Here is a 16,216-nt window from a genome sequence, read left to right on the forward strand (position 1 = left end):
GACTGACTCTTCTTACTGACTATGATTTGAACATTTCCTGTGATACCAGTTTTAGATTCCGATGCTTCACTATATGTTTACTGTATCCCTTGGACCTTCTTATTGACGATGAAAAACAGAAATTGCATCGGAATTAAATACAAACGGCACAATGCCGACTTAAGTACAAGAAGACTGACTCTTCTTACTGTCTATGTTTTGAACCATTCCTGTGACACTAGTAATAGATTCCGATGCTTCACTTCACGTTTACTGTATCCCTCTGACCTTCTTATTGACAATAAAATACAGAAATTGCATCGGAATTAAATACAAAAGGCACAATGCCGACTCAAATACAAAATTACTGGCTCTTTTTACTCTCTATGTTTTGAAACTTTCCTGTGAGACCGGTTTTCGATTCCGATGCTTCACTTCAGGTTTACTGTATCCCTTGGACCTTCTTATTGACGACGAAGCACAGAAATTGCAACGGAATTAAAGAGGAAAGGCACAATGCTGACTTAAGTACAAGAAGACTGACTCTTCCAACATTCTATGTTTTGAACCATTCCTGTGACACTAGTTATAGTTTAAGATGTTTCACTTCAGGTTTACTGTATCCCTTGGACCATCTTATTGACGACGAAACACAGAAATTGAATCAGGATTAATTACAAAAGGCACAATTCCGACTTAAGTACAAGAAGACTGACTCTTCTTACTGCCTATGTTTTGAGCAATTCCTGTGACACTAGTTGTAGATTCCGATGCTTCACTTCAGGTTTACTGTATCCCTTGGACCTTCTTATCGACGATGAAACACAGAAATATCATCGGAATTAAATACAAAAGGCACAATGCCGACTTAAGTACAAGACGACTGATTCTGTTTGCTGTGTATGTTTTGAACCATTCCTGTGAAACTAGTTATAGATTCCGATGCTTCACTTCAGGTTTACTGTATCCCTTTGACCTTCTTATTGACGATGAAACACAGTAATTGCATCGGAATTAAATACAAAAGGCACAATGCCGACTCATGTACAAGAAGACTGTCTCTTCTTACTGTCTATGTTTTGAACCTTTCCTGTGACACTAGATATAGATTCCGATGCTTCACTTCAGGTTTACTGTATCCCTTGGACCTTCTTATTGAAGACGAAACACAGAAATTGCATCGGAATTAAATAGAAAAGGCACAATGCCGACTTAAGTAGAAGAAGACTGACTCTTCCAACTGCCTATGTTTTGAACCATTCCTGTGATACTAGTTATAGTTTCCGATGCTTCACTTCAGGTTTACTGTATCCCTCTGACACTCTTATTGACGATGAAACACAGAAATTGCATCGGAATTAAATACAAAAGGCACAATGCCGACTTAAGTACAAGAAGACTGACTCTTCTTACTGTCTAATTTTTGAACAATTAATGTGACACTAGTTATGGATTCCGAAGATTCCCTTCAGGTTTACTGTATCCTTTGGACCATCTTATTGACGATGGAGCACAGAATTTGCATCGGAATTAAATACAAAAGGCACAATGACTACTTAAGTACAAGAAGACTGACTCTTGTTACTGTCTATGTTGTGAGCAATTCCTGTGACGCTAGTTATAGATTCCGATGCTTCACTTCAGGTTTACTGTATACCTTGGACCTTCTGATCGACGATGAAACACAGAAATAGCATCAGAGTTAAATACAAAAGGCACAATGCCGACATAAGTACAAGAAGACTGACTCTTCTTACTGACTATGATTTGAACATTTCCTGTGAGACCATATTTAGATTCCGATGCTTCACTATATGTTTACTGTATCCCTTGGACCTTCTTGTTTACGATTAAACACAGAAATTGCATCGGAATTAAATACAAAAGGCACAATGCCGACTCATGTACAAGAAGACTGACTCTTCTAACTGTCTATGTTTTGAACCTTTCCTGTGACACTAGATATAGATTCCGATGCTTCACTTCAGGTTTACTGTATCCCTTGGACCTTCTTATTGAAGACGAAACACAGAAATTGCATCGGAATTAAATAGAAAAGGCACAATGCCGACTTAAGTAGAAGAAGACTGACTGTTCCTACTGACTATGTTTTGAACCATTTCTGTGACACTAGTTATAGATTCCGATGCTTCACTTCAGGTTTACTGTATCCCTCTGACACTCTTATTGACGATGAAACACAGAAATTGCATGGGAATTAAATACAAACGGCACAGTGCTGACTTAAGTACAAGAAGACTGACTCTTCTTACTGACTATGTTGTGAACATTTCCTGTGAGACCAGTTTTAGATTCCGATGCTTCACTATATGTTTACTGTATCCCTGGGACCTTTTTGTTGACGATGGAACACAGAAATTGTATCGGAATTAAATACAAAAGGCACAATGCCGATTTAACTACAAGGAGACTGACTCTTCTTACTGTCTATGTTTTGAGCCATTCCTGTGACACTAGTTATAGATTCCGATGCTTCACTTCAGGTTTACTGTATCCCTTGGACCTTGTTATTGACGATGAAACACAGAAATTGCATCGGAATTAAATACTAAAGGCACAATGCCGACTTAAGTACAAGAAGACTGACTCTTATTACTGTCTATGTTTTTAACCATTCCTGTGACACTAGTTATAGATTCCGATGCTTCACTTCAGGTTTACTGTATCCCTCTGACACTCGTATTGACGATGAAACACAGAAATTGCATCGGATTTAAATACAAAAGGCACAATGCCGACTTAAGTACAAGAGGACTGACTCTTCTTACTGTCTATGTTTTGAACCATTCCTGTGACACTAGTTATAGATTCCGATGCTTCACTTCAGGTTGACTGTACCCCTTGGACCTTCTTATCGACGATGAAACACAGAAATAGCATCGGAATTACATACAAAAGGCACAAAGCCGACTTAAGTACAAGACGACTGACTCTTCTTACTCTCTATGTTTTGAAAGATTCCTGTGACACTAGTTATAGATTCCGATGCTTCACTTCAGGTTTACTGTATCCCTTGGACCATCTTATTGACACCGAAACACAGAAATTGAATCAGGATTAAATACAAAAGGCACAATTCCGACTTAAGTACAAGAAGACTGACCCTTCCTACTGTCTATGTTTTAACCATTCCTGTGACACTAGTTATAGATTCCGATGCTTCACTACAGGTTTACTGTATCCCTCCGACCTTCTTGTTGACGATGAAACACAGAAATGGCATCGGAATTAAACAGAAAAGGCACAATGCCGACTCAAATACAAATTGACTGGTTTTTCTTACTCTCTATGTTTTGAACTTATCCTGTAAGACGGGTTTTAGATTCCGATGCTTCACTTCAGGTTTACTGTATCCCATGAACCTTCTTATTGACGACGAAACACAGAAGATGCATCGGAATTTAATAGAAAAGGCACAATGCCGCCATAAGTACAAGAAGACTGACTCTGCTTACTGACTATGATTTGAACATTTCCTGTGAGACCAGTTTTACATTCCGACGCTTCACTATTTGTTTACTGTATCCCTTTGACCTTCTTGGTGACGATGAAACACAGAAATCGCATCGGAATTAAATATAAAAGGCACAATGCCGACTTAAGTACAAGAAGACTGATTCTGTTTGCTGTGTATGTTTTGAACCATTCCTGTGACATTAGTTTTAGATTCCGATGCTTCACTTCAGGTTTACTGTATCCCACTGACCTTCTTATTGACGATGAAACACAGTAATTGCATCGGAATTAAATACAAAAGGCACAATGCCGACTCATGTACAAGAAGACTGTCTCATCTTACTGTCTATGTTTTGAACCTTTCCTGTGACACTAGATATAGATTCAGATGCTTCACTTCAGGTTTACTGTATCCCTAGGACCTTCTTATTGACGACAAAACACAGAAATTGCATCGGAATTAAATAGAAAGGGCACAATGCAAACATAAGTACAAGAAGACTGACTCGTCCTACTGTCTATGTATTGAACCATTCCTGTGACACTAGTTATAGATTCCGATGTTTCACTTCAGGTTTTACTGTATCCCTCTGACATTCTTATTAACGATGAAACACAGACATTGCATCGGAATTAAATACAAACGGCACAGTGCCGACTTAAGTACAAGAAGACTGACTCTTCTTACTAACTATGTTGTGAACATTTAATGTGAGACCACTTTTAGATTCCGATGCTTCACTATATGTTTACAGTATCCCTTGGACGTTCTTAATGTGGATGAAACACAGAAATTGCATCGGAATTAAATACAAAAGGCACAAAGCCGTCTTAAGTATAAGAAGACTGACTCTTCTTACTGACTATGATTTGAACATCTCCTGTGAGAACAGTTTTAGATTCCGAAGATTCACTATATGTTTACTGTATCCCTTGGACCTTCTTATTGACGATGAAACACAGAAATTGCATCGGAATTAAATACAAAAGGCACAACGCCGACTTAAGTACAAGAAGACTGACTCTTCTTACTGTCTATGTTTTGAACCATTCCTGTGACACTTGTTATAGATACCGATGCTTCACTTCAGGTGTACTGTACCCCTTGGACCTTGTTATTGACGATGAAACACAGAAATTGCATCGGAATTAAATACAAAAGGCACAATGCCGACTCATATACATGATGACTGGCTCTTCTTACTCTCTATGTTTTGAACCTTTCCTGTGAGACCGGTTTTAGATTCCGATGCTTCACTTCAGGTTTACTGCAACCCGTGGACCTTCTTATTGACGACGAAACACAGAAATTGCATCGGAATTAAGTAGAAAAGGCACATTGCCGACTTAAGTATAAGAAGACTGACTCTTCTTACTGAGTATGATTTGAACATTTCCTGTGAGACCAGTTTTAGATTCCGATGCTTCACTATATGTTTACTGTATCCCTTGGACCTTCTTATTGACGATGAAACACAGAATTTGCATCGGAATTAAATACAAAAGGCACAATGCCGACTTAAGTACAAGGAGACTGAGTCTTCCGTCTGTCTATGTTTTGAACCATTCCTGTGACACTAGTTATAGATTCCGATGCTTCACTTCAGGTTTACTGTATCCCTTGGACCTTCTTATTGACGATGAAACACAGAGATTGCATCGGAATAAAATACAAAATGCGCAATGCCGACTTAAGTACAAGAAGACTGACTCTTCTTGCTGTGTATGTTTTGAGCCGTTCCTGTGAAACTAGTTGTAGATTCCGATGCTTCACTTCAGGTTTACTGTATCCCTCTGACCTTCTTATTGACGACGAAAGACAGAAATTGCATCGGAAATAAATAGAAAAAGCACAATGCCGACTTAAGTACAAGAAGACTGACTCTTCCTACTGTCTATGTTTTGAACCATTCCTAAAACTCTAGTTATAGATTCCGCTGCTTCACTTCAAGTTTACTGTATCCCTCTGACCTTCTTATTGACGATGAAACACAGAAATTGCATCGGAATTAAATACAAAAGGCACAATGACGACTTAAGTACAAGAAGACTGACTCTTGTTACTGTCAATGTTTTGAGCAATTCCTGTGACACTAGTTATAGATTCCGATGCTTCACTTCAGGTTTACTGTATTCCTTGGACCTTCATATTGACGACGAAACACAGAAATTGAGTCAGGATTAAATACAAAAGGCACAATACCGACTAAAGTACAAGAAGACTGACCCTTCCTACTGTCTATGTTTTAACCATTCCTGTGACACTAGTTATAGATTCCGATGCTTCACTTCAGGTTTACTGTATCCCTCTGACCTTCTTATTGACGATGGAACATAGAAATTGCATCGGAATTAAATACAAAAGGCACAATGCCGATTCAAATACAAAATGACAGGCTCTTCTTACTCTCTATGTTTAGAACCTGTCCTGTCAGACCGGTTTTTGATTCCGATGCTTCACTACAGGTTTACTGTATCCCTTGGTCATTCTTATTGACGACGAAACGCAGAAATTGCATCGGAATTAAATATAAAAGGCACAATGCCGACATAAGTACAAGAAGACAGACTCTTCTTACTGACTATGAATTGAACATTTCCTGTGAGACCATATTTAGATTCCGATGCTTCACTATATGTTTACTGTATCCCTTGGACCTTCTTGTTTACGATGAAACACAGAAATTGCATCGGAATTAAATACAAAAGGCACAATGCCGACTTGAGTACAAGGAGACTGACTGTTCCTGCTGTGTATGTTTTGAACCATTCCTGTGAAACTAGTTATAGATTCCGATGCTTCACTTCAGGTTTACTGTATCCCTTGGACCATCTTATTGACGACGAAACACAGAAATTGCATCGGAATTAAATAGAAGAGGCACAATGCCGACTTCAGTACAAGAAGACTGACTCTTCCTACTGTCTATGTTTTGATCCATTTCTGTGACACTAGTTATAGATTCCGATGCTTCAATTAAGGTTTACTGTATATCTCTGACATTCTTATTGACGATGAAACACAGAAATTGCATCGGAATTAAATACAAACGGCACAGTGCCGACTTAAGTACAAGAAGACTGACTCTTCCTACTGTCTATGTTTTGATCCATTTCTGTGACACTAGTTATAGATTCCGATGCTTCAATTAAGGTTTACTGTATATCTCTGACATTCTTATTGACGATGAAACACAGAAATTGCATCGGAATTAAATACAAAAGGCACAATGCCGACTTAAGTACAAGAAGACTGACTCTTCTTACTGTCTAATTTTTGAACAATTAATGTGACACTAGTTATGGATTCCGAAGATTCCCTTCAGGTTTACTGTATCCTTTGGACCATCTTATTGACGATGGAGCACAGAATTTGCATCGGAATTAAATACAAAAGGCACAATGACTACTTAAGTACAAGAAGACTGACTCTTGTTACTGTCTATGTTGTGAGCAATTCCTGTGACGCTAGTTATAGATTCCGATGCTTCACTTCAGGTTTACTGTATACCTTGGACCTTCTGATCGACGATGAAACACAGAAATAGCATCAGAGTTAAATACAAAAGGCACAATGCCGACATAAGTACAAGAAGACTGACTCTTCTTACTGACTATGATTTGAACATTTCCTGTGAGACCATATTTAGATTCCGATGCTTCACTATATGTTTACTGTATCCCTTGGACCTTCTTGTTTACGATTAAACACAGAAATTGCATCGGAATTAAATACAAAAGGCACAATGCCGACTCATGTACAAGAAGACTGACTCTTCTAACTGTCTATGTTTTGAACCTTTCCTGTGACACTAGATATAGATTCCGATGCTTCACTTCAGGTTTACTGTATCCCTTGGACCTTCTTATTGAAGACGAAACACAGAAATTGCATCGGAATTAAATAGAAAAGGCACAATGCCGACTTAAGTAGAAGAAGACTGACTGTTCCTACTGACTATGTTTTGAACCATTTCTGTGACACTAGTTATAGATTCCGATGCTTCACTTCAGGTTTGCTGTATCCCTCTGACACTCTTATTGACGATGAAACACAGAAATTGCATCGGAATTAAATACAAACGGCACAGTGCTGACTTAAGTACAAGAAGACTGACTCTTCTTACTGACTATGTTGTGAACATTTCCTGTGAGACCAGTTTTAGATTCCGATGCTTCACTATATGTTTACTGTATCCCTGGGACCTTCTTGTTTACGATTAAACACAGAAATTGCATCGGAATTAAATACAAAAGGCACAATGCCGACTCATGTACAAGAAGACTGACTCTTCTAACTGTCTATGTTTTGAACCTTTCCTGTGACACTAGATATAGATTCCGATGCTTCACTACAGGTTTACTGTATCCCTCCGACCTTCTTGTTGACGATGAAACACAGAAATGGCATCGGAATTAAACAGAAAAGGCACAATGCCGACTCAAATACAAATTGACTGGCTTTTCTTACACTCTATGTTTTGAACTTATCCTGTAAGACGGGTTTTAGATTCCGATGCTTCACTTCAGGTTTACTGTATCCCATGAACCTTCTTATTGACGACGAAACACAGAAGATGCATCGGAATTTAATAGAAAAGTCACAATGCCGACATAAGTACAAGAAGACTGACTCTGCTTACTGACTATGATTTGAACATTTCCTGTGAGACCAGTTTTACATTCCGACGCTTCACTATTTGTTTACTGTATCCCTTTGACCTTCTTGGTGACGATGAAACACAGAAATCGCATCTGAATTAAATATAAAAGGCACAATGCCGACTTAAGTACAAGAAGACTGATTCTGTTTGCTGTGTATGTTTTGAACCATTAATGTGACATTAGTTTTAGATTCCGATGCTTCACTTCAGGTTTACTGTATCCCTCTGACCTTCTTATTGACGATGAAACACAGTAATTGCATCGGAATTAAATACAAATGGCACAATGCCGACTCATGTACAAGAAGACTGTCTCATCTTACTGTCTATGTTTTGAACCTTTCCTGTGACACTAGATATAGATTCAGATGCTTCACTTCAGGTTTACTGTATCCCTAGGACCTTCTTATTGACGACAAAACACAGAAATTGCATCGGAATTAAATAGAAAGGGCACAATGCAAACATAAGTACAAGAAGACTGACTCGTCCTACTGTCTATGTATTGAACCATTCCTGTGACACTAGTTATAGATTCCGATGTTTCACTTCATGTTTTACTGTATCCCTCTGACATTCTTATTAACGATGAAACACAGACATTGCATCGGAATTAAATACAAACGGCACAGTGCCGACTTAAGTACAAGAAGACTGACTCTTCTTACTAACTATGTTGTGAACATTTAATGTGAGACCACTTTTAGATTCCGATGCTTCACTATATGTTTACAGTATCCCTTGGACCTTCTTAATGTGGATGAAACACAGAAATTGCATCGGAATTAAATACAAAAGGCACAAAGCCGACTTAAGTATAAGAAGACTGACTCTTCTTACTGACAATGATTTGAACATCTCCTGTGAGAACAGTTTTAGATTCCGAAGATTCACTATATGTTTACTGTATCCCTTGGACCTTCTTATTGACGATGAAACACAGAAATTGCATCGGAATTAAATACAAAAGGCACAACGCCGACTTAAGTACAAGAAGACTGACTCTTCTTACTGTCTATGTTTTGAACCATTCCTGTGACACTTGTTATAGATACCGATGCTTCTTCCAGGTTTACTGTACCCCTTGGACCTTGTTATTGACGATGAAACACAGAAATTGCATCGGAATTAAATACAAAAGGCACAATGCCGACTCATATACATGATGACTGGCTCTTCTTACTCTCTATGTTTTGAACCTTTCCTGTGAGACCGGTTTTAGATTCCGATGCTTCACTTCAGGTTTACTGCAACCCGTGGACCTTCTTATTGACGACGAAACACAGAAATTGCATCGGAATTAAGTAGAAAAGGCACATTGCCGACTTAAGTATAAGAAGACTGACTCTTCTTACTGAGTATGATTTGAACATTTCCTGTGAGACCAGTTTTTGATTCCGATGCTTCACTATATGTTTACTGTATCCCTTGGACCTTCTTATTGACGATGAAACACAGAATTTGCATCGGAATTAAATACAAAAGGCACAATGCCGACTTAAGTACAAGGAGACTGAGTCTTCCGACTGTCTATGTTTTGAACCATTCCTGTGACACTAGTTATAGATTCCGATGCTTCACCTCAGGTTTACTGTATCCCTTGGACCTTCTTATTGACGATGAAACACAGAGATTGCATCGGAATAAAATACAAAATGCGCAATGCCGACTTAAGTACAAGAAGACTGACTCTTCTTGCTGTGTATGTTTTGAGCCGTTCCTGTGAAACTAGTTGTAGATTCCGATGCTTCACTTCAGGTTTACTGTATCCCTCTGACCTTCTTATTGACGACGAAAGACAGAAATTGCATCGGAATTAATTAGAAAAAGCACAATGCCGACTTAAGTACAAGAAGACTGACTCTTCCTACTGTCTATGTTTTGAACCATTCCTAAAACTCTAGTTATAGATTCCGCTGCTTCACTTCAAGTTTACTGTATCCCTCTGACCTTCTTATTGACGATGAAACACAGAAATTGCATCGGAATTAAATACAAAAGGCACAATGACGACTTAAGTACAAGAAGACTGACTCTTGTTACTGTCTATGTTTTGAGCAATTCCTGTGACACTAGTTATAGATTCCGATGCTTCACTTCAGGTTTACTGTATTCCTTGGACCTTCATATTAACGACGAAACACAGAAATTGAATCAGGATTAAATACAAAAGGCACAATACCGACTAAAGTACAAGAAGACTGACCCTTCCTACTGTCTATGTTTTAACCATTCCTGTGACACTAGTTATAGATTCCTATGCTTCACTTCAGGTTTACTGTATCCCTCTGACCTTCTTATTGACGATGGAACATAGAAATTGCATCGGAATTAAATACAAAAGGCACAATGCCGATTCAAATACAAAATGACAGGCTCTTCTTACTCTCTATGTTTAGAACCTGTCCTGTCAGACCGGTTTTTGATTCCGATGCTTCACTACAGGTTTACTGTATCCCTTGGTCATTCTTATTGACGACGAAACGCAGAAATTGCATCGGAATTAAATATAAGAGGCACAATGCCGACATAAGTACAAGAAGACTGACTCTTCTTACTGACTATGAATTGAACATTTCCTGTGAGACCATATTTAGATTCCGATGCTTCACTATATGTTTACTGTATCCCTTGGACCTTCTTGTTTACGATGAAACACAGAAATTGCATCGGAATTAAATACAAAAGGCACAATGCCGACTTGAGTACAAGGAGACTGACTGTTCCTGCTGTGTATGTTTTGAACCATTCCTGTGACACTAGTTATAGATTCCGATGCTTCACTTCAGGTTTACTGTATCCCTTGGACCATCTTATTGACGACGAAACACAGAAATTGCATCGGAATTAAATAGAAGAGGCACAATGCCGACTTCAGTACAAGAAGACTGACTCTTCCTACTGTCTATGTTTTGATCCATTTCTGTGACACTAGTTATAGATTCCGATGCTTCAATTAAGGTTTACTGTATATCTCTGACATTCTTATTGACGATGAAACACAGAAATTGCATCGTAATTAAATACAAACGGCACAGTGCCGACTTAAGTACAAGAAGTCTGACTCTTCCTACTGTCTATGTTTTGAACCATTCCTGTGACACTAGTTATAAATTCCGATGCATCACATCAGGTTTACTGTATCCCTAGGACCTTCTTATTGACGATGAAACACAGAAATTGCATCGGAATTAAATACAAAAGTCACAATGCCGACTTGAGTACAAGGAGACTGACTGTTCCTGCTGTGTATGTTTTGAACCATTTCTGTGACACTAGTTATAGATTCCGATGCTTCACTTCAGGTTTACTGTATCCCTTGGACCATCTTATTGACGACGAAACACAGAAATTGCATCGGAATTAAATAGAAGAGGCACAATGCCGACTTCAGTACAAGAGGACTGACTCGTCCGTGTCTATGTTTTGAACCATTCCCGTGACACTAGTTGCTTCACTTCAGGTTTACTGTATCCCTCTGACACTCTTATTGACGATGAAACACAGAAATTGCATCGGAATCAAATACAAAAGGCACAATGCCGACTTAAGTACAAGAAGACTGACTCTTTCAAATATCTATGTTTTGAACCATTCCTGTGACACTAGTCATAGGTTCCGATGCTTCACTTCAGGTGTACTGTATCCCTCTGACACTCTTATTGACGATGAAACACAGAAATTGCATTGGAAATAAATACAAGAGGCACAATGCCGACTTAAGTACAAGAAGACTGACTCTTCTTACTGTCTATGATTTGAGCAATTCCATTGACACTAGTTACAGATTCCGATGCTTCACTTCAGGTTTAATGGATCCCTTGAACATTTCTTATTGACGACGAAACACAGAAATTGAATCGAGATTAAATACAAAAGTCACAATGCCGACTTAAGTACAAGAAGACTGACTCTTCCTACTGTCTATGTATTAACCATTCCTGTGACGCTAGTTATAGATTCAGATGTTTCACTTCAGGTTTACTGTATCCCTCTGACCTTCTTATTGACGATGAAACACAGAAATTGCATCGGAATTAAATACAAAAGGTACAATGCCGACTTAAATACAAGATAACTGGCTCTTCTTACTCTCTGTGCTTTGAACCTTTCCCGTGAGACCGGTTTTAGATGCCGATGCTTCACTTCAGGATAACTGTATCCCTTGGACCTCCTTATTGACGACGAAACACAGAAATTGCATCGGAAATTAATACAAAAGGCACACATTCCGACTTAACTACAAGAAGACTGACTCTTCTTGCTGTGTATGTTTTGAACCATTCCTGTGACACCAGTTATAGATTCCGATGCTTCACTTCAGGTTCACTGTAACGATCTGACATTCTTACTGACGATGAAACACAGAAATTGCATCGGAATTAAATACAAACGGCACAGTGCCTACTTAAGTACAAGAAGACTGATTCTTCTTACTGACTATGTTGTAAACATTACCTGTGAGACCAGTTTTAGATTCCGATGCTTCACTATATGTTTACTGTATCCCTTGGACCTTCTTATTGATGATGAAACACAGAAAGTGCATCGGAATTATATACAAAATTCACAATGCCGACTAAAGTATAACAAGACTGACTCTTCTTACTGACTATGATTTGAACATTTCTGTGAGACCAGTTTTAGATTCCGATGTTTCACTATATGTTTACTGTATACCTTGGAACTTCTTATTGACGAAGAAACACAGAAATTGCATCGGAATTAAATACAAAAGGCACAATGCAGACTTAAGTACAAGAAGATTGACACTTCTTACTGTCTATGATTTGAACCATTTCTGTGACACTAGTTATAGATTCCGATGCTTCACTTCAGGTTTACTGTATCCCTTGGACCTTGTTGTTGACGATGAAACACAGAAATTGCATCGGAATCAAATAGAAGAGGCACAATGCCGACTTGAGTACAAGAAGACTGACTCGTCCGTGTCTATGTTTTTAACCATTCCCGTGACACTAGTTATAGATTCCGATGCTTCACTTCAGGTTTACTGTATCCCTCTGACACTCTTATTGACGATGAAACACAGAAATTGCATCGGAATTAAATACAACAGGCACAATGCCGACTTAAGTACAAGAAGACTGACTCTTCCAAATGCCTATGTTTTGAACCGTTCCTGTGACACTAGTTATAGACTCCAATGCATCACTTCAGGTTTACTGTATCCCTCTGATACTCTTATTGACGATGAAGCACAGAAATTGCATCTGAATTAAATACAAAAGACACAATGCCGACTTAAGTACAAAGACTGACTCTTCCTACTGTCTATATTTTGAACCATTCCTGTGACACTAGTTATAGATTCCGATGCTTCACTTCAGGTTTACTGTATCCCTCTGACACTCTTATTGACGATGAAACACAGAAATTGCATCGGAATGAAATACAAAGGCACAATGCCGACTTAAGTACAAGAAGACTGACTCTTCTTGCTGTGTATGTTTTGAACCATTCCTGTGACACTAGTTATAGATTCCGATGCTTCACTTCAGGTTTACTGTATCCCTCTGACACTCTTATTGACGATGAAACACAGAAATTGCATCGGAATTAAGTACAAAACGCACAATGCCGACTTAAGTACAAGAAGACTAACTCTTATTACTGTCTATGCTTTGAACCATTCCTGTGACACTAGTTATAGATTCCGAAGCTTCACTTCAGGTTTACTGTATCCTTTGGACCTTCTTATTGACGATGAAACACAGAATTTGCATCGGAATTAAATACAAAAGGTACAATGCCGGCCTATGTACAAGAAGACTGACTCTTCTTACTGTCTATGATTTGAGCAATTCCATTGACACTAGTTACAGATTCCGATGCTTCACTTCAGGTTTACTGTATCCCTTGAACATTTCTTATTGACGACGAAACACAGAAATTGAATCGGGATTAAATACAAAAGGCACAATGCCGACTTAACTACAAGAAGACTGACTCTTCTTGCTGTGTATGTTTTGAACCATTCCTGTGACACTAGTTATAGATTCCGATGCTTCACTTCAGGTTTACTGTATCCCTCTGACTTTCTTATTGACGATGAAACACAGAAATTGCATCGGAATTAAATAGAAAAAGCACAATGCCGACTTAAGTACAAAAAGATTGACTCTTCCTACTGTCTATGTTTTGAACCATTCCTGTGACACTAGTTATAGATTCCGATGCTTCACTTCAGGTTCACTGTAACCCTCTGACATTCTTACTGACGATGAAACACAGAAATTGCATCGGAATTAAATACAAACGGCACAGTGCCGACTTAAGTACAAGAAGACTGATTCTTCTTACTGACTATGTTGTAAACATTACCTGTGAGACCAGTTTAAATTCCGATGCTTCACTATATGTTTACTGTATCCCTTGGACCTTCTTATTGATGATGAAACACAGAAAGTGCATCGGAATTATATACAAAATTCACACTGCCGACTTAAGTATAAGAAGACTGACTCTTCTTACTGACTATGATTTGAACATTTCCTGTGAGACCAGTTTTAGATTCCGATGTTTCACTATATGTTTAATGTATACCTTGGACCTTCTTATTGACGAAGAAACACAGAAATTGCATCGGAATTAAATACAAAAGGCACAATGCCGACTTAAGTACAAGGAGACTGACTCCTCTTACTGTCTATGTTTTGAACCATTCCTGTGACACTAGTTATGGATTCCGATGCTTCTCTTCAGGTTTACTGTATCCCTTGGACCTTGTTATTGACGATGAAACACAGAAATTGCATCGGAATGAAATAGAAGAGGCACAATGCCGACTTAAGTACAAGAAGACTGACTCGTCCGTGTCTATGTTTGAACCATTCCCGTGACACTGGTTATAGATTCCGATGCTTCACTTCAGGTTTACTGTATCCCTCTGACACTCTTATTGACGATGAAACACAGAAATTGCATCGGAATTAAATACAACAGGCACAATGCCGACTTAAGTACAAGAAGACTGACTCTTCCAAATGCCTATGTTTTGAACCATTCCTGTGACACTAGTTATAGATTCCGATGCTTCACTTCAGGTTTACTGTATCCCTCTGACACTCTTATTGACGATGAAGCACAGAAATTGCATCGGAATTAAATACAAAAGGCACAATGCCGACTTAAGTACAAAAGACTGACTCTTCCTACTGTCTATATTTTGAACCATTCCTGTGACACCAGTTATAGATTCCGATGCTTCACTTCAGGTTTACTGTATCCCTCTGACACTTTTATTGACGATGAAACACAGAAATTGCATCGGAACGAAATACAAAAGAAACAATGCCGACTTAAGTACAAGAAGACTGACTCTTCTTGCTGTGTATGTTTTGAACCATTCCTGTGACACTAGTTATAGATTCCAATGCTTCACTTCAGGTTTACTGTATCCCTCTGACACTCTTATTGACGATGAAACACAGAAATTGCATCGGAATTAAGTACAAAACGCACAATGCCGACTTAAGTACAAGAAGACTGACTCTTATTACTGTCCATGCTTTGAACCATTCCTGTGACACTAGTTATAGATTCCGAAGCTTCACTTCAGGTTTACTGTATCCTTTGGACCTTCTTATTGACGATGAAACACAGAATTTGCATCGGAATTAAATACAAAAGGTACAATGCCGGCTTATGTACAAGAAGACTGACTCTTCTTACTGTCTATGATTTGAGCAATTCCATTGACACTAGTTACAGATTCCGATGCTTCACTTCAGATTTACTGTATCCCTTGAACATTTCTTATTGACGACGAAACACAGAAATTAAATCGGGATTAAATAAAAACGCACAATGCCGACTTAAGTACAAGAAGACTGACTCTTCTTGCTGTGTATGTTTTGAACCATTCCTGTGACACTAGTTATAGATTCCGATGCTTCACTTGATGTTTACTGTATCCCTCTGACATTCTTATTGACGATGAAACACAGAAATTGCATCGGAATTAAATAGAAAAAGCACAATGCCGACTTAAGTACAAAAAGATTGACTCTTCCTACTGTCTATGTTTTGAACCATTCCTGTGACACTAGTTACAGATTCCGGTGCTTCACTTC

This window comes from Schistocerca americana, chromosome 3 (assembly GCF_021461395.2).
Source record: "Schistocerca americana isolate TAMUIC-IGC-003095 chromosome 3, iqSchAmer2.1, whole genome shotgun sequence".
In the NCBI taxonomy this organism is placed as follows: Eukaryota; Metazoa; Arthropoda; class Insecta; order Orthoptera; family Acrididae; genus Schistocerca; species Schistocerca americana.